General features: G+C 31.6%; 2 pseudogenes; both read right to left on the reverse strand.

Moving 5' to 3' along the window:
• Positions 1–4123: 4123 nt before the first annotated feature.
• On the reverse strand, positions 4124–5320 carry LOC127114548 (probable protein phosphatase 2C 2; annotated as a pseudogene).
• A 2221-nt stretch (positions 5321–7541) lies between these two features.
• LOC127114550 (NADH-ubiquinone oxidoreductase chain 4-like) lies at positions 7542–9053 on the reverse strand (annotated as a pseudogene).
• Positions 9054–27750: the final 18697 nt, after the last annotated feature.

Here is a 27750-nt window from a genome sequence, read left to right on the forward strand (position 1 = left end):
ATCAAATTTCATGGTTTTAACAACAATATTTTCATTTATTCCCACAATTCAGTCAAATTGAATAGGTTTTATAAGCATCGTTTTCATCATTCCCACAATTCAATCGAATTTCTTGGGTTTAACCTCACATTTTCATCATTCCCACAATTTAATCAAATTTTATGGGTTTAATAATAACATATGAATATTCACATAATTCAATAAAATTTCATGGGTTTAACATCATCATTTTCATCATTCCCACAATTCAATCAAATTTCATGGGTTTAACATCACATTTTCATTATTCCCACAATTCAATCAAATTTTATGGGTTTAACAATAACATTTTCATTATTCACACAATTGAATCAAATTTCATGGTTTTAACAACAAATTTTCATTATTCACACAATTCAATCAAATTTCATGGGTTTAACATCAATGTTTCATCATTTCCGCAATTCAATCAAATTTCATAGGTTTAACAACAAAGTTTTCATCATTCACACAATTCAATCAAATTTCCTAACTTTAACAACAACATTTTCATCATGCACAAAATTCAATTAAATTTCATGGGTTTAACAACAACATTTTCATCATTCCAACAATTTAATTAAATTTCATGGGTTTAACATCAACATTTTCATCATTACCACAATTCAATCAAATTTCATGGGTTTAACATCACATTTTCATCATTCCTATAACTCAATCAAATCTCATGGGTTTAACAACAACATTTTCATTATTCACACAATTCAATCAAATTTCATGGGTTTAACATCAATATTTCATCATTTCCACCATTCAATCAAATTTCATAAGTTTAACAACAACTTTTTCATCATTCACACAATTCAATCAAATTTCATAGGTTTAACAACAACATTTTCATCATTCACACAATTCAATCAAATTTCATGGGTTTAACAACAACATTTTCATCATTCACACAGTTCAATCAAATTTCATGGGTTTAACATCAACATTTTCATCATTCCCACAATTCTATCAAATTTCATGGGTTTAACAACAACATTTTCATCATTTACACAATTCAATCAAATTTTATGTGTTTAACAACAAAATTTTCATCATTCACATAATTCAATCAAATTTTATGGTTTTAACAACAATATTTTCATTTATTCCCACAATTCAGTCAAATTGAATGGGTTTATAAGCATCGTTTTCATCATTCCCACAATTCAATCAAATTTCATGGGTTTAACCTCATATTTTCATCATTCCCACAATTTAATCAAATTTTATGGGTTTAATAATAACATTATGAATATTCACACAATTCAATAAAATTTCATGGGTTTAACATCAACATTTTCATCATTCCCACAATTCAATCAAATTTCATGGGTTTAACAACAACAATTTCATTATTCATACAATTCAATCAAATTTCATGGGTTTAACATCAACATTTCATCATTTCCACAATTCAATCAAATTTCATAGGTTTAACAACAACGTTTTCATCATTCACACAATCCAATCAAATTTCATAGGTTTAACAACAACATTTTTATCATACACACAATTCAATTAAATTTCATGGGTTTAACAACAACATTTTCATCATTCACACATTTCTATCAAATTTCATGGGTTTAACTTCAACATTTTCATCATTCCCACAATTCAATCAAATTCCATGGGTTTAATATTACTCTCTCCATTTTGTTATTTTCTTTAATTTTTCACACATATTAAAAAAAGTTAACCAATATTATTACTTTTCAAGTAATAATTTTTATTTTATCTATAACATCTTTAATTATTTATGATTATATTTATTTTACTTTTCCTCTTTTATAATAATTATCTAAAAATAATTTTAACAAAATACAATTAATATTATCTTAAATTTTACCAATATTAATTAAAAAGAAAATAATAAAAAAATAACGCTTAAATAGGAACGGAGAGATTTATTAACTTTTGAACACTTTAATGTGTAAAATTTTTTTGAACAATTAAAAGTTTAAATAAAATTTTATTTCTTCATAAGTTTTTTTTTTCTTCTTCTCAAAATCAATTCTATTAATTATGAATTTAAAAAAGAAAAAGTCAAATATAATCATTTAAATATTCATTGTGATACTATCTCATTTTAGGTAACATGAATCAAACAATCTTATGAAAGTTTAGATAGACAATATATTTGATAAAACGACATTTACCTTTAAATTTTGTTGATATTTTAAAATGTAGTACCTATTTCGAACTCTCACGTTATTTAAAAATCAAGAATCGAGTAGCATACTTTGTAAAAGATAAAATTAAAAATTCATTGTTAATATATTTTTATTAACAAGTGTACTAAGCAAGGTAAACAAGAAGTCTCTATTGATAAATTACGAGAAGAATATTCCATGCCATGAATTATGGGTTTGTTGTTCAACAACTTATCATTAACCCCTAGTTCGTTCTTTTTCTTATTTCTCTTGCTAAAATTTTAAATCACTTTTTTTTTGCTTAAATTTCTTTATAAATAATAAATAAATAACCAATATCTATTATTGCAATATATATATAAGATTAATTACATTATTTCAAAAATAAAAATGTAATGTAAAGGAATACACGTCTTTTATTAATTGACCGTGTAAAAATATAAGATTAATTATTATATGTTATCAATGTAAAAAAAATTCACATTGTTAATTCATATCATTATTCGTTTGTATTATTTTATAAATTTTTAAAATAAAAAATAAATTTCTTTCTGCATCCGACGTCTATAATTAACTGATGGTGTAAAATTATTTTATATTATTAATATATTTCAATTAAATTTGTAAAAATATTTACGTGTATATTATTTTTTTCTCTATTTTATTTTTAATTACATGAACGTTGCTGTTTTTTTAATACATGAATGTTGTTATATGATTTATTTATTTTATTTAAAACACACTATTATTTTTCTTTTTCCCTTTTATTTTTATGTATTTTGTATATTTTAATTAATTTTACCATTTATATTTCTTGAATATAATCATATTAATATTTTCATATTTGACTACAGAATAAAAGTATATTAGTAATTATTTTTTTTTATTATAATAGCATACCAGATAATTGGTATCAAATTCATAGCTCTCAAGACATCTATATACATTTTTTAATTAAATTCTATTAAAGTATTTAAATCATATGATATCTTAAATTTAAATAAAAAAAATCCATTTCCCATTTCTACCTCTGTATCCGTTGAACGAAACCGAAAACTTGATAGCATAAAACCCGCTGAACTTCATTCAACTGCAAAACGTTAAACCAAAGAAAAAACGAAGCAACTTTCGCACTTTCTCATTCTTGCACGCACAACTTTGAATCCAATCTCAACCCATTTTTCACTGAGTTCTTGGTACCTTTTCTGTTGAATTTGAAGGTTTTTGAAATCTAGGTTAAGAGAGTTTTCGTTAGATGAGTAACCAGAGGAAGAGGAATTTTCAGATTGAGGCTTTCAAGCACAGAGTTATCATGGATCCGAGATATGCTGAACATACTTGGAAGATTCTGGAGCATGCAATTCATGAGATATATAATAAGAATGCTAGCAGTCTGAGTTTTGAAGAGCTTTACAGGTTTTTTTTTTCATGATTTTTTTCTTACTGTTGTTGATTCTTAGAAAACTTTGTTTTACCTGTTATTGTTATTATGATGAATTGATGCTTGATTTTGATCATAATTTTGCAATTGTTTAGCTTGTTTTTTAAGATATGATATGATTTAAATACTTTTGATTCTTTTCATCAAGTGTTGATTACAATGATAAAACATCACTTTCAAAACACATACCCAGCTTGATTCATCTTTCAAATTTGTAACAGTTTAATTACCTGTTACATTCAAAAGACAGAAGACTAACTAACTTGGCTTGACCATTTCAAAAAGTGACTCATTGAATCAATCTATGCAAACAACCATGCACCCAAAAAAACTAAAAACTATCACAAAATTTGTATAAAAGAATAAATGATATTACCAAAATCATTCTAAAAAGTTACTACATGATTATGACATAAACATTATACTAAACTGCAATGTTAATTAATCTCTACCACCCATCTAAAAAGTTACTACATGATTATGACATAAAACATTATACTAAACTGCAATGTTACTTAATCTCTACCACCCATCTACGGGTACAAAAAAATCACCGATAAATATCGTCAAATATGAATAATCGATAACTAATGATAATTATTATCTACATAAAAGAATAAGCTAATCTCTATCATCATGCACCACCTTCTCCTCTTCTTCGAATGAACCTTCTAAGTATAATGTTTCAATTTGATTAGCATAACACTCGTATCATCCAACGAGCCTCGCGAAGCAGACAATTCTGCAAGCTTTTTACATGCCAGCAATGGTCGTTGTTCGTTGTTTCCTACGCAAAATTGACAAGCAATGTCTACTGCTTCTTGGTTACTAACCTGAAATCAGAATGACAAAAATAAACTTGATCAGTTAATTATTCAATTCAATAGTAGCTCAGTTGGTTCGAGAGTTCAATCTCTGGCTGATGAGTAAATATAATACTAACTACTAATAATTTGTAGATCAATATTCTTACCTTATCCCATAAACCGTCTGATGCTAATATTAACAAAGTCATGTTCAGGTTCAATGCTGATAACTTTAGTTTCAGGCTCTGCAGTCACCCATTGTTTCAGGTGTCGGTCTCCGATAGCTCTAGATACAGCCAGAGATCCTTGAATCCGCCAAACACCACGGCATAAATCAACATAACCACCCTGCAAGACAAATTTCAACGCTTAAGAACGGACCAAACCAAACTCAAACATTGGTTTTGATAAACATCAGGTAAAAAAACATTACAGTGATCAGAAAATTTACCGAGGTCTCAATTCTTTCCCGTTCATCTTCCCTGGAAGGTCGATGATCAGATGTTAGGGCCTCTGCAACCCCTCCTCTACTAATGACAGCACGACAATCACCAGCGTTAGATACAACTAAGTTACCGTTCCTAATCAATGCTGTTACACAACAAGAACCACCATGGGGATCTTGTTTCATGAACTCAGAATCAGTATTGAGGTAACCGCGCTTCACTGCCTCCTCAACATCTTGTTCTTCACTCATGATAACCTCATCCAAGATGTTCTTTTCCAAGTTATTCGCAGCAAACTCTGCAGCTTTGGCACCTCCATGTCCATCAAACACGCCAAAAAAAGCCTGCAATAATCACAAAATAAACTTATACAAGTTAAATTTTATACAATTCACAAACTAATCTCAATCTTCCATATGCAACTATAATTTCATAACTGTACAAAACCATGGTAAAGAAAAACAAAATTTCAAAATCTCCAAACAATTGAATTCAATCAGACCCAGATCAAACTTAGACACCAAGTTTCAAACTTTCAACAAACCCAATTCCCAGAAACACATCATTGTCAAACCCAACCACTCAATATTCTATTATATTTAACCAAATCAAAAATTTTAAAAGTGAAAAAGTAAAAAAAATTCCACACAGTGATGTGAGTAACCAGAGGAAGAGGAATTTTTAGATTGAGGCTTTCAAGCACAGAGTTATCATGGATCCGAGATATGCTGAACATACTTGGAAGATTCTGGAGCATGCAATTCATGAGATATATAATAAGAATGCTAGCAGTCTCAGTTTTGAAGAGCTTTACAGGTTTTTTTTTCATGATTTTTTTCTTACTGTTGTTGATTCTTAGAAAACTTTGTTTTACCTGTTATTGTTATTATGATGAATTGATGATTGATTTTGATCATAATTTTGTAATTGTTTAGCTTGTTTTTTAAGATATGTAGTTGTATTGTAGTTGCTGTTGAGTTTTTTAGGGGTTTATGAAATGATTGAATTGGTGTATATGAAAGCAAATCCAAGCATTCTTAGGGTTTACTACCTAGGGGATGTTTGGAAGAGCTTATATGCTTATGTTATGGCTTAAGTAGTTACTTGCGTAAATATTTGGACGGAATTACGAAAACAGTTTTGATTAGTTCCTTCAAATCACTTGTTATTTTTTGAAAAAAAATTGCTTATTGTCTCTGCTTTCAGATTATGTAGAGTTTACCCAGATGTCGTCTTTGATTAAAGAAATAGGTTCACTTATTATAATTTTAAAAAAAAGAGTATCACATATATTGCCATAAGCTGCTTTCAGATTATGATGATTTTACCCTAATTTCATCTTTGATTAAAGAAATAGGTTCACTTATTGTCATTTTTTCATATAAAAGGTTCACTTATTGTCATAAGCTGCTCTCAGAGTATGTAGAGTTTGTGCTAGTTTGCAATTTGATTAAAGAAATAGGTTCACTTATTGTCATTTTTTTATATAAAAGGTTCACTTATTGTCATAAGCTGCTCTCAGAGTATGTAGAGTTTGTGCTAGTTTGCTATTTGATTAAAGAAATAGGTTCTATGTAAACTCTTATATTGATAGAATGCTTATTGACTAACTGTTTAATTAAGCTCTATATCCAAAAACTATGTTTTTCTCTTTTTCTTTTAAAGGTTGGATTGGGTGAATTGTAAGGGGCATTCTTAGTGGTATGCTTATTGAGTCTTGGATAGTTAGTGATATAATTGTTTTTGGGGATCAGCAACTATGATGTTGCATTTGTTAATTGTTGGACTAGTGCAATACATTTTTGCATCTTATAGCTCATTAGTCAGGAGTGTCCTCATTTGTTTAGTATTCTTCACTCTGCTAAACTGTGCTAAGCTGAAATTTTGTGTTGGATATGTAGTTGTTATGATATGTTGTCGCGCTTGGTTTAAATCTTTTGAAAAGCAGCCATCAAGTGTTAACAATACATATAATATGTTAAGGTTAATGTTTGACTATGTAAAGCACCCATTTTCTTGCTTGGAGTGATTCCTTTTGTAGCAAGCCATCTTTGTGCGAAGGCTGTAGGCTTCAAAAATGGAAATAGGGATCTATTAGATTCATGTAATGTATTATCCTTCTAACATCTGAATAATCTCATTATTTCACGTATTAATTACAAGTCACTTGGTTATAACCTAGATTTGAGTTCCGAGCAATGGACTCTTTATTACATATTAAATACGTTGATGCTAAGCTAAGGACCCAAATTGAAATCTTATTTGGAAAGAGAGCATTTATTTCATTTTGTATTTCTGAAGTAAGGAATGCTTTTTTTTCCCTTATAAACATTTCAATTGCAAATGTAGTCATGAAAACAAAAATAATGTCTACCTGAAATTACCTCTATCTCATTCCTACTCTTTCGATCTATCAGAACGGATCAGGCTATCTATCAATCGATTTTTAAATAGCACGTTCATCTCTCTTTTCGTTCATTTCCTCCACGCCAACATAGCCACAATAAATAAGAAGAAGCAGGCGAAGTAGCTAGAAGCACTCGCTTCTAGCCCTTGAATTCTTATTCACGAATGAGTTGGGAAAGCCAACACAAACATTAGATTCTGACTTTGTAGAGCCGGTGCTGCTGTTGCCTGCGCGTAGGGTGTCCCCCACTCCCGTCCCGGGGCGCTAAGGGGCTTTTGTTTTTGGAACAAACGACAATGTTTTGCTGATGCCTTGAATCAAGCTTTTGTTGTGACATGCTATGTTTTCTCCCCCATTGCTAGTAGGTTGATGGGTCGCACGCCCGACACACATGTTTTGGCCTTGTCTTTTGTGTCCATAACTAAAAATAGGTGACCTAACGGCCGCCGCCCGACTAAACATACCAATAGTTGCAAGATTCATATGGGCTACTGAGGAGTAAGCAATGATCTTCTTAAGATTGATCTATCTTGAAGTGGTCAAGGAAGTATATATTATAGCAATCGCGCTTGGAGTATAAATGAAAGGAGTGGAACAAAGTGTTGCTTCGGGAAACATGGGTATTGAAAATCTTAAAAACCCGTGGGCTCCTAATTTTGAAGGAATTCCTGCCAAGATGACGGATCCTGCCGTAGGTGCCTCTACATGAGCTTCGGGTAACCAAATATGAACTGGTACCATAGGCACTTTGGCGGAGAAAGCGGCGAAAGAAGAAATCCATGGAAAGATTTGGCGTCGCTCACTAAATTCTGTGGTTAATGATATTTGTAAACTGACGGTCCCTGTTTGGAAAAGAATCAACATAATAGCTAATAGCATAAAAACAAATCCAAGTAAAGTATAAAGGAAAAACTGATATGCTGCCTTGGTCTTTCTTTGTCTCAAACCCCATACCCCTATAATAATGGTAGTGTAAGAGGTGGCCCCAAAGCGGAATTTACCGATGGTGGTTGGTCGAAGCTCCAGTAGGTAGCCACTCCCTTCTCAGGGAACCCTACGTGAGACTTCCGCATCATACGGCTCCGTCTCGAGCTTCCGTCGTCGGCCCTTGTCATTAGACCACTATCTATGCATGTATATTAAGCCTGGACTCTCGAATCTTTTGCTTCTCGGGTGGTGGCGAACAATGCAACTTGCGTTTGTTAGTTGGAGATTTCGACCATTAGGTTGAAGTTTTTTGAAAATATTATGTTTTGGAGAATAATATAAAAATGGCTTTGTGAAGCTATTTATTAAATCCTTTTCTTGGGAGAAAGGACCTTTTTGTCGAAGCTTAAGACTTAGAAGATTTTAGGATCTCCACGAGTTCTCTTCGACATCGGCGTTTGGCAGATTCGAAGCTTCGAGCGGGAAAGATTTGAAATTCAAACGAAGTAGTTTCGTAAGACGAACGCATGGAAGCATCTGAGACACACAACGCTTGAAAATGTTGAACGTGACAATCATCTATGTAGTGATCGTTAGGTTCGAATTGTTATAAATAGGAGTCTTAGTTTTTAGATTTCGTGTGTTCAAACTGATATACAAAATTCACTAAAAATACTCAAAGTACCGAAGCGAGAGAAACGAGTCTTTGCTGAAAATGTATGTATGAAGAACACCATGATTACATTTCATGTTATCTTTTTAATGCATGTTACTTAAATTAAACCATTTACTGTCTTTATTTCTATTTAAGCCTTCTGTCGAATTGCCTTTATCTTCAAAGTCTTTCATCATTGATTTTACCTTTACATTTACATTTCGTCAAACCTTTATTTCCAGCACCTTTTCAAACTTAAAACCTTTTACTTCAAGTTATTTATCTTTACTTTTGTCAATTACCTTTGTTATCTTTAAAAAAGCCTTTTGTTGAAGATTAGCACATATCAAATCATAATCATTTGATTAGGATTTGTTAAGCTGTTACAAAACAGCGGTGTAAATAGATTTATTCTCTATTATTATTTTCTTATTTAGGTAGCAGCAATTATAGGGAGTTATTTCTCTGTTTATTAACAAGTTAGTACAACTTGTTGTATCCTATTTATACCTTACAATGTAATAGTTCCTATCACAATGAAATATACAATATATTTCTATATGGTATCAGAGCACAAGATCTGAACCATCCCTAAATCGTGAGCACCACCCATGGCAGATACTAAAGCAGAAAATTCAGCCAACAGTTTGGCTGAAGGATATGCTCTTCCTATCACTGGTCATAAATTGAATGGCCAGAATTACAATCAATGGGTGCGCTCAGTCAAAATCTACCTTCAAGGAAAAGGGTTTAGGGTTTAGGGGTTAGGGGTTAGGGGTTTAGGGGTTAGGGGTTTAGGGTTTAGGGTTAGGGGTTTAGGGTCTAGGGTCTGGGGTCTGGGGTCTAGGGTCTAGGGTCTGGGGTCTAGGGTCAGGGGTCTAGGGGGTCTGGGGTCTAGGGTCTAGGGTCTACGGTCTAGGAGGTCAGGGGTTAGGGGGTCAGGGGGTCAGGGGTCAAGGGGTCAGGGGTTAAGGGTTTAGGGTTTAGGGATTAGGGGTTTAGGGGTTTGGGGTTTAGGGGTTTGGGGTTTTGGGGTTTGGGGTTTAGGGGTTTGGGGTTTACTAAGTTTAGGGTTTGGGGTTTAGGGGTTTAGGGTTTTTGGGGTTAGGGGTTCAGGGTTTAGGGGTTTGGGGTTTACTAAGTTTAGGGTTTGGGGTTTATGGGTTCGGGGTTTTTGGGGTTATGGGTTCAGGGGTTAGGGGTTCAGGGTTTCGGGTTTAGGGTTTGGGGTTTAGGGGTTTAGGGTTTAGGGGTTATTATACCCATGAAATTTGATTGTATTGTGTGAATGATGAAAATGTTGTAGTTAAACCCATGAAATTTTCATTATTCACAGAATTCAATCAAAGTTCATGGGTATAACATCAATATTTCATCATTTCCATAATTCAATCAAATTTCATAGGTTTAACTACAACATTTTCATCATTCACACAATACAATCAAATTTCATGGGTATAATAACAACATTTTCATCATTCCCACAATTCAATCAAATTTCATGGGTTTAACATCAACATTTTCATCATTCCCACAATTCAATCAAATTTCATGGGTTTAACATCATCATTTTCATCATTCCCATAATTCAATCAAATTTCATGGGTTTAACATCATCATTTTCATCATTCCCATAATTCAATCAAATTTCATGAGTTTAACATCATCATTTTTATCTTTCCCACAATTCAATCAAATTTCATGGGTTTAACATCAACATTTTCATCATGCCTACCGCTAAATAAAATTTCATGGGTTTAACAACAACATTTTCATCATGCACACAATTCAATCAAATTTTATGGGTTTAACATCATCTTTTTCATCATTCCCACAATTCAATCAAATTTCATGAGTTTAACATCATCATTTTTATCATTACCACAATTCAATCAAATTTCATTGGTTTTACATCAACATTTTCATCATGCCTACCATTCAATTAAGTTTCATGGGTTTAGCATCAACATTTTCATCATTCCACAAATTCAATCAAACTTCATGGGTTTAACACCATCCTTTTCATCATTCCCTTAATTCAATCAAATTTCATGGGTTTAACATCATCTTTTGCATCACTCCCACAATTCTATCAAATTTCATGAGTTTAACATCATCATTTTTATCATTCCCACAATTCAATCTAATTTCATGGGTTTAACAACAACATTTTCATCATTCACACAATTCAATCAAATTTCATGAGTTTAACATCAACATTTTCATCATTCCCACAATGCAATCAAATTTCATGGGTTTAGCAACAACATTTTCATCATTCACACAATTCAATCAAATTTTATGGGTTTAACAACAAAATTTTCATCATTCACATAATTCAAATAAATTTCTTGGTTTTAACAACAATATTTTCATTTATTCCCACAATTCAATCAACTTTCATGGGTTCAACATCATCATTTTTATCATTCCAACAATTCAATCAAATTTCATGGGTTTAACATCAACATTTTCATCATTCGCAAAATTCAATCCAATTTCATGGGTTTAACATCAATATTTCATCATTTTCACAATTCAATCAAATTTCATATGTTTAACGACAACGTTTTCATCATTCATACAATTCAATCAAATTTCAAAGGTTTAACAACAATATTTTCATCATTCACACAATTCAATCAAATTTCATGGGTTTAAAAACAACATTTTCATCAGTCCCACAATTCAATTAAATTTCATGGGTTTAACATCAACATTTTCATCATTCCCATAATTCAATCAAATTTCATGGGTTTAACATCATCATTTTCATCATTCCCAAAATTCAATCAAATTTCATGGGTTTAGCATCAACATTTTCATCATTCCCACAACTGAATCAAATTTCATGAGTTTAACATCAACATTTTCATTATTCCCGCAATTCAATCAAATTTCATGGGTTTAACATCAACATTTTCATCATTCCCACAATTCAATCAAATTTCATGGGCTTAACATCATCATTTTTATCATTACCACAATTCAATCAAATTTCATGGGTTTAACATCAACATTTTCATCATGCCTACCATTCAATCAAGTTTCATGGGTTTAGCATCAACATTTTCATCATTCCACAAATTCAATCAAATTTCATGGGTTTAACACCATCTTTTTCATCATTCCCACAATTCAATCAAATTATATGGGTTTAACATCATCATTTTCATCACTCCCACAATTCAATCAAATTTCATGGGTTTAACATCATCATTTTCATCATTCCCATAATTCAATCAAATTTCATGAGTTTAACATCATCATTTTTATCTTTCCCACAATTCAATCAAATTTCATGGGTTTAACATCAACATTTTCATCATGCCTACCGCTAAATAAAATTTCATGGGTTTAACAACAACATTTTCATCATGCACACAATTCAATCAAATTTTATGGGTTTAACATCATCTTTTTCATCATTCCCACAATTCAATCAAATTTCATGAGTTTAACATCATCATTTTTATCATTACCACAATTCAATCAAATTTCATTGGTTTTACATCAACATTTTCATCATGCCTACCATTCAATTAAGTTTCATGGGTTTAGCATCAACATTTTCATCATTCCACAAATTCAATCAAACTTCATGGGTTTAACACCATCCTTTTCATCATTCCCTTAATTCAATCAAATTTCATGGGTTTAACATCATCTTTTGCATCACTCCCACAATTCTATCAAATTTCATGAGTTTAACATCATCATTTTTATCATTCCCACAATTCAATCTAATTTCATGGGTTTAACAACAACATTTCATCATTCACACAATTCAATCAAATTTCATGAGTTTAACATCAACATTTTCATCATTCCCACAATGCAATCAAATTTCATGGGTTTAGCAACAACATTTTCATCATTCACACAATTCAATCAAATTTTATGGGTTTAACAACAAAATTTTCATCATTCACATAATTCAAATAAATTTCTTGGTTTTAACAACAATATTTTCATTTATTCCCACAATTCAATCAACTTTCATGGGTTCAACATCATCATTTTTATCATTCCAACAATTCAATCAAATTTCATGGGTTTAACATCAACATTTTCATCATTCGCAAAATTCAATCCAATTTCATGGGTTTAACATCAATATTTCATCATTTTCACAATTCAATCAAATTTCATATGTTTAACGACAACGTTTTCATCATTCATACAATTCAATCAAATTTCAAAGGTTTAACAACAATATTTTCATCATTCACACAATTCAATCAAATTTCATGGGTTTAAAAACAACATTTTCATCAGTCCCACAATTCAATTAAATTTCATGGGTTTAACATCAACATTTTCATCATTCCCATAATTCAATCAAATTTCATGGGTTTAACATCATCATTTTCATCATTCCCAAAATTCAATCAAATTTCATGGGTTTAGCATCAACATTTTCATCATTCCCACAACTGAATCAAATTTCATGAGTTTAACATCAACATTTTCATTATTCCCGCAATTCAATCAAATTTCATGGGTTTAACATCATCATTTTCATCATTCCCACAATTCAATCAAATTTCATGGGTTTAACATCAACATTTTCATCATTCCCACAACTGAATCAAATTTCATGGGTTTAACACCAACATTTTCATCATTCCTGCAATTCAATCAAATTTCATGGGTTTAACAACAACATTTTCATTATTCACAGAATTCAATCAAAGTTCATGGGTATAACATCAATATTTCATCATTTCCATAATTCAATCAAATTTCATAGGTTTAACTACAACATTTTCATCATTCACACAATACAATCAAATTTCATGGGTATAATAACAACATTTTCATCATTCCCACAATTCAATCAAATTTCATGGGTTTAACATCAACATTTTCATCATTCCCACAATTCAATCAAATTTCATGGGTTTAACATCATCATTTTCATCATTCCCATAATTCAATCAAATTTCATGGGTTTAACATCATCATTTTCATCATTCCCATAATTCAATCAAATTTCATGAGTTTAACATCATCATTTTTGTCTTTCCCACAATTCAATCAAATTTCACGGGTTTAACATCAACATTTTCATCATGCCTACCGCTAAATAAAATTTCATGGGTTTAACAACAACATTTTCATCATGCACACAATTCAATCAAATTTTATGGGTTTAACATCATTTTTTCATCATTCCCACAATTCAATCAAATTTCATGAGTTTAACATCATCATTTTTATCATTACCGCAATTCAATCAAATTTTATTGGTTTTACATCAACATTTTCGTAATGCCTACCTTTCAATTAAGTTTCATGGGTTTAGCATCAACATTTTCATCATTCCACAAATTCAATCAAATTTCATGGGTTTAACACCATCTTTTTCATCATTCCCTTAATTCAATCAAATTTCATGGGTTTAACATCATCATTTTCATCACTCCCACAATTCAATCAAATTTCATGAGTTTAACATCATCATTTTTATCATTCCCACAATTCAATCTAATTTCATGGGTTTAACAACAACATTTTCATCATTCACACAATTCAATCAAATTTCATGAGTTTAACATCAACATTTTCATCATTCCCACAATGCAATCAAATTTCATGGGTTTAGCAACAACATTTTCATCATTCACACAATTCAATCAAATTTTATGGGTTTAACAACAAAATTTTCATCATTCACATAATTCAATCAAATTTCTTGGTTTTAACAACAATATTTTCATTTATTCCCACAATTCAATCAACTTTCATGGGTTCAACATCATCATTTTTATCATTCCAACAATTCAATCAAAATTCATGGGTTTAACATCAACATTTTCATCATTCGCAAAATTCAATCCAATTTCATGGGTTTAACATCAATATTTCATCATTTTCACAATTCAATCAAATTTCATATGTTTAACGACAACGTTTTCATCATTCACACAATTCAATCAAATTTCAAAGGTTTAACAACAATATTTTCATCATTCACACAATTCAATCAAATTTCATGGGTTTAATAACAACAATTTCATCAGTCCCACAGTTCAATTAAATTTCATGGGTTTAACATCAACATTTTCATCATTCCCACAATTCAATCAAATTTCATGGGTTTAACATCATCATTTTCATCATTCCCACAATTCAATCAAATTTCATGGGTTTAGCATCAACATTTTCATCATTCCCACAACTGAATCAAATTTCATGGGTTTAACGTCAACATTTTCATCATTCCCGCAATTCAATCAAATTTCATGGGTTTAACATCATCATTTTCATCATTCCCACAATTCAATCAAATTTCGTGGGTTTAACATCAACATTTTCATCATTCCCACAACTGAATCAAATTTCATGGGTTTAACATCAACATTTTCATCATTCCCGCAATTCAATCAAATTACATGGGTTTAACAACAACATTTTCATTATTCACAGAATTCAATCAAAGTTCATGGGTATAACATCAATATTTCGTTATTTCCATAATTCAATCAAATTTCATAGGTTTAACTACAACATTTTCATCATTCACACAATCCAATCAAATTTCATGGGTATAATAACAACATTTTCATCATTCCCACAATTCAATCAAATTTCATGGGTTTAACATCAGCATTTTCATCATTCCCACAATTCAATCAAATTTCATGGGTTTAACATCATCATTTTCATCATTCCCATAATTCAATCAAATTTCATGGGTTTAACATCATCGTTTTTATCATTCCCATAATTCAATCAAATTTCATGAGTTTAACATCATCATTTTTATCATTCCCACAATTCAATCAAATTTCATGGGTTTAACATCAACATTTTCATCATGCCTACCACTCAATAAAATTTCATGGGTTTAACAACAACATTTTCATCATGCACACAATTCAATCAAATTTTATGGGTTTAACATCATCTTTTTCATCATTCCCACAATTCAATCAAATTTCATGGGCTTAACATCATCATTTTTTATCATTACCACAATTCAATCAAATTTCATGGGTTTAACATCAACATTTTCATCATGCCTACCATTCAATCAAGTTTCATGGGTTTAGCATCAACATTTTCATCATTCCACAAATTCAATCAAATTTCATGGGTTTAACACCATCTTTTTCATCATTCCCACAATTCAATCAAATTTCATGGGTTTAACATCATCATTTTCATCACTCCCACAATTCAATCAAATTTCATGAGTTTAACATCATCATTTTTATCATTCCCACAATTCAATCTAATTTCATGGGTTTAACAACAACATTTTCATCATTCACACAATTCAATCAAATTTCATGAGTTTAACATCAACATTTTCATCATTCCCACAATGCAATCAAATTTCATGGGTTTAGCAACAACATTTTCATCATTCACACAATTCAATCAAATTTTATGGGTTTAATAACAAAATTTTCATCATTCACATAATTCAATCAAATTTCTTGGTTTTAACAACAATATTTTCATTTATTCCCACAATTCAATCAACTTTCATGGGTTCAACATCATCATTTTTATCATTACAACAATTCAATCAAAATTCATGGGTTTAACATCAACATTTTCATCATTCGCAAAATTCAATCCAATTTCAAGGGTTTAACATCAATATTTCATCATTTTCACAATTCAATCAAATTTCATATGTTTAACGACAACGTTTTCATCATTCACACAATTCAATCAAATTTCAAAGGTTTAACAACAATATTTTCATCATTCACACAATTCAATCAAATTTTATGGGTTTAATAACAACATTTTCATCAGTCCCACAATTCAATTAAATTTCATGGGTTTAACATCAACATTTTCATCATTCCCACAATTCAATCAAGTTTCATGCGTTTAACATCATCATTTTCATCATTCCCACAATTCAATCAAATTTCATGGGTTTAGCATCAACATTTTCATCATTCCCACAACTGAATCAAATTTCATGGGTTTAACATCAACATTTTCATCATTCCCGCAAATCAATCAAATTTCATGGGTTTAACATCATCATTTTCATCATTCCCACAATTCAATCAAATTTCATGGGTTTAACATCAACATTTTCATCATTCCCACAACTGAATCAAATTTCATGGGTTTAACATCAACGTTTTCATCATTCGCGCAATTCAATCAAATTACATGGGTTTAACAACAACATTTTCATTATTCACAGAATTCAATCAAAGTTCATGGGTATAACATCAATATTTCGTCATTTCCATAATTCAATCAAATTTCATAGGTTTAACTACAACATTTTCATCGTTCACACAATCCAATCAAATTTCATGGGTATAATTACAACATTTTCATCATTCCCACAATTCAATCAAATTTCATGGGTTTAACATCAGCATTTTCATCATTCCCACAATTCAATCAAATTTCATGGGTTTAACATCATCATTTTCATCATTCCCATAATTCAATCAACTTTCATGGGTTTAACATCATCATTTTTATCATTCCCATAATTCAATCAAATTTCATGAGTTTAACATCATCATTTTTATCTTTCCCACAATTCAATCAAATTTCATGGGTTTAACATCAACATTTTCATCATGCCTACCACTCAATAAAATTTCATGGGTTTAACAACAACATTTTCATCATGCACACAATTCAATCAAATTTTATGGGTTTAACATCATCTTTTTCATCATTCCCACAATTCAATCAAATTTCATGGGTTTAACATCATCATTTTTATCATTACCACAATTCAATCAAATTTCATGGGTTTAACATCAACATTTTCATCATGCCTACCATTCAATCAAGTTTCATGGGTTTAGCATCAACATTTTCATCATTCCACAAATTCAATCAAATTTCATGGGTTTAACACCATCTTTTTCATCATTCCCACAATTCAATCAAATTATATGGGTTTAACATCATCATTTTCATCACTCCCACAATTCAATCAAATTTCATGAGTTTAACATCATCATTTTTATCATTCCCACAATTCAATCTAATTTCATGGGTTTAACAACAACATTTTCATCATTCACACAATTCAATCAAATTTCATGAGTTTAACATCAACATTTTCATCATTCCCACAATGCAATCAAATTTCATGGGTTTAGCAACAACATTTTCATCATTCACACAATTCAATCAAATTTTATGGGTTTAATAACAAAATTTTCATCATTCACATAATTCAATCAAATTTCTTGGTTTTAACAACAATATTTTCATTTATTCCCACAATTCAATCAACTTTCATGGGTTCAACATCATCATTTTTATCATTACAACAATTCAATCAAAATTCATGGGTTTAACATCAACATTTTCATCATTCGCAAAATTCAATCCAATTTCATGGGTTTAACATCAATATTTCATCATTTTCACAATTCAATCAAATTTCATATGTTTAACGACAACGTTTTCATCATTCACACAATTCAATCAAATTTCAAAGGCTTAACAACAATATTTTCATCATTCACACAATTCAATCAAATTTCATGGGTTTAATAACAACATTTTCATCAGTCCCACAATTCAATTAAATTTCATGGGTTTAACATCAACATTTTCATCATTCCCACAATTCAATCAAGTTTCATGGGTTTAACATCATCATTTTCATCATTCCCACAATTCAATCAAATTTCATGGGTTTAGCATCAACATTTTCATCATTCCCACAACTGAATCAAATTTCATGGGTTTAACATCAACATTTTCATCATTCCCGCAATTCAATCAAATTTCATGGGTTTAACATCATCATTTTCATCATTCCCATAATTCAATCAATTTCATGGGTTTAACATCAACATTTTCATCATTCCCACAACTGAATCAAATTTCATGGGTTTAACATCAACGTTTTCATCATTCGCGCAATTCAATCAAATTACATGGGTTTAACAACAACATTTTCATTATTCACAGAATTCAATCAAAGTTCATGGGTATAACATCAATATTTCGTCATTTCCATAATTCAATCAAATTTCATAGGTTTAACTACAACATTTTCATCATTCACACAATCCAATCAAATTTCATGGGTATAATAACAACATTTTCATCATTCCCACAATTCAATCAAATTTCATGGGTTTAACATCAACATTTTCATCATTCCCACAATTCAATCAAATTTCATGGGTTTAACATCATCATTTTCATCATTCCCATAATTCAATCAAATTTCATGGGTTTAACATCATCATTTTCATCATTCCCATAATTCAATCAAATTTCATGAGTTTAACATCATCATATTTATCTTTCCCACAATTCAATCAAATTTCATGGGTTTAACATCAACATTTTCATCATGCCTACCACTCAATAAAATTTCATGGGTTTAACAACAACATTTTCATCATGCACACAATTCAATCAAATTTTATGGGTTTAACATCATCTTTTTCATCATTCCCACAATTCAATCAAATTTCATGGGTTTAACATCATCATTTTTATCATTACCACAATTCAATCAAATTTCATGGGTTTAACATCAACATTTTCATCATGCCTACCATTCAATCAAGTTTCATGGGTTTAGCATCAACATTTTCATCATTCCACAAATTCAATCAAATTTCATGGGTTTAACACCATCTTTTTCATCATTCCCACAATTCAATCAAATTATATGGGTTTAACATCATCATTTTCATCACTCCCACAATTCAATCAAATTTCATGAGTTAGACATCATCATTTTTATCATTCCCACAATTCAATCTAATTTCATGGGTTTAACAACAACATTTTCATCATTCACACAATTCAATCAAATTTCATGAGTTTAACATCAACATTTTCATCATTCCCACAATGCAATCAAATTTCATGGGTTTAGCAACAACATTTTCATCATTCACACAATTCAATCAAATTTTATGGGTTTAATAACAAAATTTTCATCATTCACATAATTCAATCAAATTTCTTGGTTTTAACTACAATATTTTCATTTATTCCCACAATTCAATCAACTTTCATGGGTTCAACATCATCATTTTTATCATTCCAACAATTCAATCAAAATTCATGGGTTTAACATCAACATTTTCATCATTCGCAAAATTCAATCCAATTTCATGGGTTTAACATCAATATTTCATCATTTTCACAATTCAATCAAATTTCATATGTTTAACGACAACGTTTTCATCATTCACACAATTCAATCAAATTTCAAAGGTTTAACAACAATATTTTCATCATTCACACAATTCAATCAAATTTCATGGGTTTAATAACAACATTTTCATCAGTCCCACAATTCAATTAAATTTCATGGGTTTAACATCAACATTTTCATCATTCCCACAATTCAATCAAGTTTCATGGGTTTAACATCATCATTTTCATCATTCCCACAATTCAATCAAATTTCATGGGTTTAGCATCAACATTTTAATCATTCCCACAACTGAATCAAATTTCATGGGTTTAACATCGACATTTTCATCATTCCCGCAATTCAATCAAATTTCATGGGTTTAACATCATCGTTTTCATCATTCCCACAATTCAATCAAATTTCATGGGTTTAACATCAACATTTTCATCATTCCCACAACTGAATCAAATTTCATGGGTTTAACATCAGCGTTTTCATCATTCCCGCAATTCAATCAAATTACATGGGTTTAACAACAACATTTTCATTATTCACAAAATTCAATCAAAGTTCATGGGTATAACATCAATATTTCGTCATTTCCATAATTCAATCAAATTTCATAGGTTTAACTACAACATTTTCATCATTCACACAATCCAATCAAATTTCATGAGTATAATAACAACATTTTCATCATTCCCACAATGCAATCAAATTTCATGGGTTTAACATCAACATTTTCATCATCCACAGTGTCCTAAGCCTAAGAAAGAGAACCAGTCGGGAGGCAAGGTCTTTGCTGTATCGGGTTCTGAGACTTCTGCAGATGATCGTTTGATCCGAGGTACGTGTTATATTAATGGCTTTCCTCTTGTAGCTATTATTGACACAGGTGCGACTCATTCCTTTATATCTTTGGATTGTGCGGTGAAACTTAAATTAGAGATATCTGAGATGCATGGGAGTATGGTGATTGATACTCCTGCGAAGGGTTCAGTGACTACTACTTCAGTTTGTTTAAATTGCCCTTTGAGTATTTTTGGTAGAGACTTTGGGATGGACCTCGTGTGTCTCCCACTAGTGCAGATTGATGTTATCTTGGGTATGAACTGGTTGGTGTTTAACCGAGTTTATATCAACTGTTTTGATAAGACTGTGATCTTTCCTGAGATTGAGGAAGGAAAGAGTTTGTTTCTATCAGCAAGGCAGGTGAATGAGGCAGTAGCAGATGGGGCAGAGTTGTTTATGCTGTTAGCGACTTTGGAGGCTAAAGATAAACTGGTGATTTGCGATCTAGCCGTGGTGTGTGATTTTCCTGATGTGTTTCCTGAAGAAGTGAATGAATTACCGCCAGAGCGTGAAGTTGAGTTCTCGATTGATTTAGTGGGTCATGCTCTGGTAGATGTAACATCGGGACGGGATGTTTTACTTTGTTTTCATTTTGGTTGTTGAATGATTTTATATGTAATGTGTTACATGGTTTGCATATCCGCTGCGAATTGTGCAATATTTTATTTTGATTAATAAATGAGCATGACAAACTATTTTGGTGAATGGTGTGAAGTGTCAAGTGTGACACCCTTAAATTGCATATTTACTCTGATTTATATTTTGTCGAATTAATTGATTATTGGGGTATTTTAGAAGGGTGTTACATTTAACATCATCACTTTTATCATTCCCGCAATTCAATCAATTTTCATGGGTTCAACATCAACATTTTCATCATTTCTACCATTCAATCAAATTTCATGGGTTTAGCATCAACATTTTCATCATTCCCACAATTCAATCAAATTTCATGGGTTTAACAACAACATTTTCATTATTCACACAATTCAATCAAATTTCATGGGTTTGACATCAACATTTCATCATTTCCACCATTCAAACAAATTTCATAAGTTTAACAACAACGTTTTCATCATTCACACAATTCAATCAAACTTCATAGGTTTAACAACAACATTTTCATCATTCACACATTTCAATCAAATTTCATGGGTATAACAACAACATTTTCATCATTCACACAGTTCAATTAAATTTAATGGGTTTAACATCAACATTTTCATCATTCCCACAATTCAATCAAATTTTATGGGTTTAACAACAATATTTTCATCATTCACACAATTCAATCAAATTTTATGGGTTTAACAACAAAGTTTTCATCATTCACATAATTCAATCAAATTTAATGGTTTTAACAACAATATTTTCATTTATTGCCACAATTCAATCAAATTTCATGGGTTTAACATTATCATTTTCATCATTCCCACAATTCAATCAAATTTCATGGGTTTAACATTACATTTTCATTATTCCCACAATTCAATCAAATTTTATGGGTTTAACAATAACATTTTCATTATTCACACAATTCAATCAAATTTCATGGGTTTAACAACAAAATTTTCATTATTCACACAATTCAATCAAATTTCATGGGTTTAACAACAAAATTTTCATTATTCACACAATTCAATCAAATTTCATGGGTTTAACATCAACGTTTCATCATTTCCGCAATTCAATCAAATTTCATAGGTTTAACAACAAAGTTTTCATCATTCACACAATTCAATCAAATTTCCTAACTTTAACAACAATATTTTCATCATGCACAAAATTCAATTAAATTTCATGGGTTTAACAACAACATTTTCATCATTACAACAATTCAATTAAATTTCATGGGTTTAACATCAATATTTTCATCATTACCACAATTCAATCAAATTTCATGGGTTTAACATCACATTTTCATCATTCCCACAATTCAATCAAATCTCATGGGTTTAACAACAACATTTTCATTATTCACACAATTCAATCAAATTTCATGGGTTTAACATCAACATTTCATCATTTCCACCATTCAATCAAATTTCATAGGTTTAACAACAACTTTTTCATCATTCACACAATTCAATCAAATTTCATAGGTTTAACAACAACATTTTCATCATTCACACAATTCAATCAAATATCATGGGTTTAACAACAACATTTTCATCATTCACACAGTTCAATCAAATTTCATGGGTTTAACATCAACATTTTCATCATTCCCACATTTCAATCTAATTTCATGGGTTTAACAACAACATTTTCATCATTCACACAATTCAATCAAATTTCATGAGTTTAACATCAACATTTTCATCATTCCCACAATGCAATCAAATTTCATGGGTTTAGCAACAACATTTTCATCATTCACACAATTCAATCAAATTTTATGGGTTTAATAACAAAATTTTCATCATTCACATAATTCAATCAAATTTCTTGGTTTTAGCAACAATATTTTCATTTATTCCCACAATTCAATCAACTTTCATGGGTTCAACATCATCATTTTTATCATTACAACAATTCAATCAAAATTCATGGGTTTAACATCAACATTTTCATCATTCGCAAAATTCAATCCAATTTCATGGGTTTAACATCAATATTTCATCATTTTCACAATTCAATCAAATTTCATATGTTTAACGACAACGTTTTCATCATTCACACAATTCAATCAAATTTCAAAGGTTTAACAACAATATTTTCATCATTCACACAATTCAATCAAATTTCATGGGTTTAATAACAACATTTTCATCAGTCCCACAATTCAATTAAATTTCATGGGTTTAACATCAACATTTTCATCATTCCCACAATTCAATCAAGTTTCATGGGTTTAACATCATCATTTTCATCATTCCCACAATTCAATCAAATTTCATGGGTTTAGCATCAACATTTTCATCATTCCCACAACTGAATCAAATTTCATGGGTTTAACATCAACATTTTCATCATTCCCGCAATTCAATCAAATTTCATGGGTTTAACATCATCATTTTCATCATTCCCACAATTCAATCAAATTTCATGGGTTTAACATCAACATTTTCATCATTCCCACAACTGAATCAAATTTCATGGGTATAATAACAACATTTTCATCATTCCCACAATTCAATCAAATTTCATGGGTTTAACATCAACATTTTCATCATTCCCACAATTCAATCAAATTTCATGGGTTTAACATCATCATTTTCATCATTCCCATAATTCAATCAAATTTCATGGGTTTAACATCATCATTTTCATCATTCCCATAATTCAATCAAATTTCATGAGTTTAACATCATCATTTTTATCTTTCCCACAATTCAATCAAATTTCATGGGTTTAACATCAACATTTTCATCATGCCTACCACTCAATAAAATTTCATGGGTTTAACAACAACATTTTCATCATGCACACAATTCAATCAAATTTTATGGGTTTAACATCATCTTTTTCATCATTCCCACAATTCAATCAAATTTCATGGGTTTAACATCATCATTTTTATCATTACCACAATTCAATCAAATTTCATGGGTTTAACATCAACATTTTCATCATGCCTACCATTCAATCAAGTTTCATGGGTTTAGCATCAACATTTTCATCATTCCACAAATTCAATCAAATTTCATGGGTTTAACACCATCTTTTTCATCATTCCCACAATTCAATCAAATTATATGGGTTTAACATCATCATTTTCATCACTCCCACAATTCAATCAAATTTCATGAGTTTAACATCATCATTTTTATCATTCCCACAATTCAATCTAATTTCATGGGTTTAACAACAACATTTTCATCATTCACACAATTCAATCAAATTTCATGAGTTTAAAATCAACATTTTCATCATTCCCACAATGCAATCAAATTTCATGGGTTTAGCAACAACATTTTCATCATTCACACAATTCTATCAAATTTTATGGGTTTAATAACAAAATTTTCATCATTCACATAATTCAATCAAATTTCTTGGTTTTAACAACAATATTTTCATTTATTCCCACAATTCAATCAACTTTCATGGGTTCAACATCATCATTTTTATCATTCCAACAATTCAATCAAAATTCATGGGTTTAACATCAACATTTTCATCATTCGCAAAATTCAATCCAATTTCATGGGTTTAACATCAATATTTCATCATTTTCACAATTCAATCAAATTTCATATGTTTAACGACAATCACACACTACGGCTAGATCGCCAATCACCAGTTTATCCTTAGCCTCCAAAGTCGCTAACAGCATAAACAACTCTGCCCCATCAGCTACTTCCTCATTCACTTGCCTTGCTGATAGAAACAAACTCTTTTCTTCCTCCTTCTCAGGAAAAATCACAGTCTTATCAAAACAGTTGATATAAACTCGGTTAAACACCAACCAGTTCATACCCAGAATAACATCAACTTGCACTAGTGGAAGACACACGAGGTCTATCCCAAAGTCTCTACCAAAAATACTCAAAGGATAATTCAAACAAACTGAAGTAGTAGTCACTGAACCCTTTGCAGGAGTATCAATCACCATACTTCCAAGCATCTCAGATATCTCTAACTTAAGTTTCACAGCACACTCCAAGGATATAAAGGAATGAGTCGCACCGGTGTCAATAATAGCTACAAGAGGAAAGCCATTAATATAACACGTACCTCGGATCAAACGATCATCTGCAGAAGTCTCAGATCCCGATAACGCAAAAACCTTGCCTCCCGACTGGTTCTCCTTCTTTGGCTTAGGACACTGTGGACTGATATGACCCACCTCTCCGCAGTTGAAACAAGTCATAGTCTTCAACCGGCACTCTGCAGCCAAATGACCACCTTTTCCATACTTGAAACACTTCTTCTCAGTACTGGCACACTCATGGAAACGATGTCCAGCCTGACCACATCTGTAACACTTAGCAGGGGCGCTAGAGTCTCCCCCACTAGGCCTCTTCGTCCCACTCTGTCTCTGGAAACCTTTGCCAGCTGCATACGGTTTCCCACGATCATTTTGACTCTTGCCTTTCCTATCAACCCTTTGCTGATAGCTCTCTGCTCTAGCCTTGGAATCCTGTTCAAAAATCCTGCAACAGTCAACCAAGTCAGAAAACACTCTGATCCGCTGATACCCAATAGCCTGCTTGATCTCGGGACGTAACCCATTCTCAAACTTCACACACTTTGAAAATTCTCCAGCAGCCTCATTATAGGGAGTGTAATACTTCGACAGCTCTGTGAACTTAGCAGCATACTCAGTAACAGACCGATTGCCCTGCTTCAATTCCAAGAACTCTATCTCTTTCTTCCCTCTGACATCCTCTGGAAAATACTTCCTCAGGAATCTCTCTCTGAACACAGTCCAAGTGATCTCGGTATTCCCAGCGGATTCCAACTCAGTGCGGGTAGCAACCCACCAATCATCAGCTTCCTCTGACAGCATATGCGTACCGAACCTGACCTTCTGGTTATCAGCACACTCAGTCACTCGGAAGATCCTCTCTATCTCCTTCAACCACTTCTGGGCACCATCTGGATCGTATGCTCCCTTGAACATTGGAGGATTGTTCTTCTGGAACTCGCTCAGTTGACGAGCAGCTCCCATTCCCACAACATTCGGATTTCCTCCAAGTACTCCAGCTAGCATACTCAGAGCCTCAGCAATCGCAGCATCGTCTCTACCTCTTCCAGCCATCTCTATTCTGAAAACCCAAACAAACCGAACAATAAGTACTGATAGGGTTACACAACACCTATCCCGTACAGGGGAAACAGAATAATTACGACTCGACTCGACCGACTATGCTCTGATACCACTAATGTAACACCCTTCTAAAATACCCCAATTATTTAATTAAAATAATAAAATATCAATCAGAGTAATTATGCCCTGAAGAGTGTCACACAATTATTTCACACCAATCATCAAACTATCCTGTCATGCTCATTTATTTAATCAAAATAAGACAGTTTTGCATAATTCGCAGCGGATACAAAATAACTACATTCAAATCATGTACTGCATTACATGTAAAATGGTTCCACAACCAAAAGAAATATATAGTAAAACATCCCACCCCGATGTTACATCTACCAGAGCATGACCCACTAAGGACTACACTAGACTCCACGGACTAGCTCTATTCAATCACTGCTCGTTACCTGAAAAACAGTTGTAAGGGTGAGTTCCTCAATCAATATAATAAGCATTATAAAACATTATGTAATGCTAAGTAATTTTAACACATTTCATCACCCTAACCCAAACATATATTCAGCAACAGCACATCAACTCAACATAATACTCAACACCAACACAAACACACGTATAATATTGGAATACATCCATTCATATTATACGCCATACATATATTATGCAATGAGACTCCATGCATGCGGTACCGACTACTCGTGAACATATAGTTCAACCTCACCGACCAAATCCAGGTACGGCTACCAAGCTCACTAGTCCCACTCATTTGAGACCTAGTGACTCACATCACTAATTCCTCACCATGGGAATTAGCTACCACCCCAAGGGCCATGCTATGCACGCTAAATCACCTAGCATGCAAACATCTACAACAGTCCAAAGTGACTAACATCACTAATTCCTCACCATGGGAATTAGCTACCACCATAAAGGCCACAACATGCACGCTAATCACCTAGCAATGCAACGTCAACAACAATTCAAGAATAGACATATGCTCACACTCTAAGCCATAAACAGTCTATTCACAATGCATACATCACTGATACATTCACAGCATTATGCATACCATTACACATTATCAACACATTTTATCACAAAAGCATATTACATCATGCCAAACAACAATCACAGTATTAGCACACTCTACTAATACCTATACTACTCAAAACAATGGGAAATGATCCCTACT

Source organism: Lathyrus oleraceus, unplaced genomic scaffold (genome assembly GCF_024323335.1).
Source record: "Lathyrus oleraceus cultivar Zhongwan6 unplaced genomic scaffold, CAAS_Psat_ZW6_1.0 chrUn0561, whole genome shotgun sequence".
Classification (NCBI taxonomy): Eukaryota; Viridiplantae; Streptophyta; class Magnoliopsida; order Fabales; family Fabaceae; genus Lathyrus; species Lathyrus oleraceus.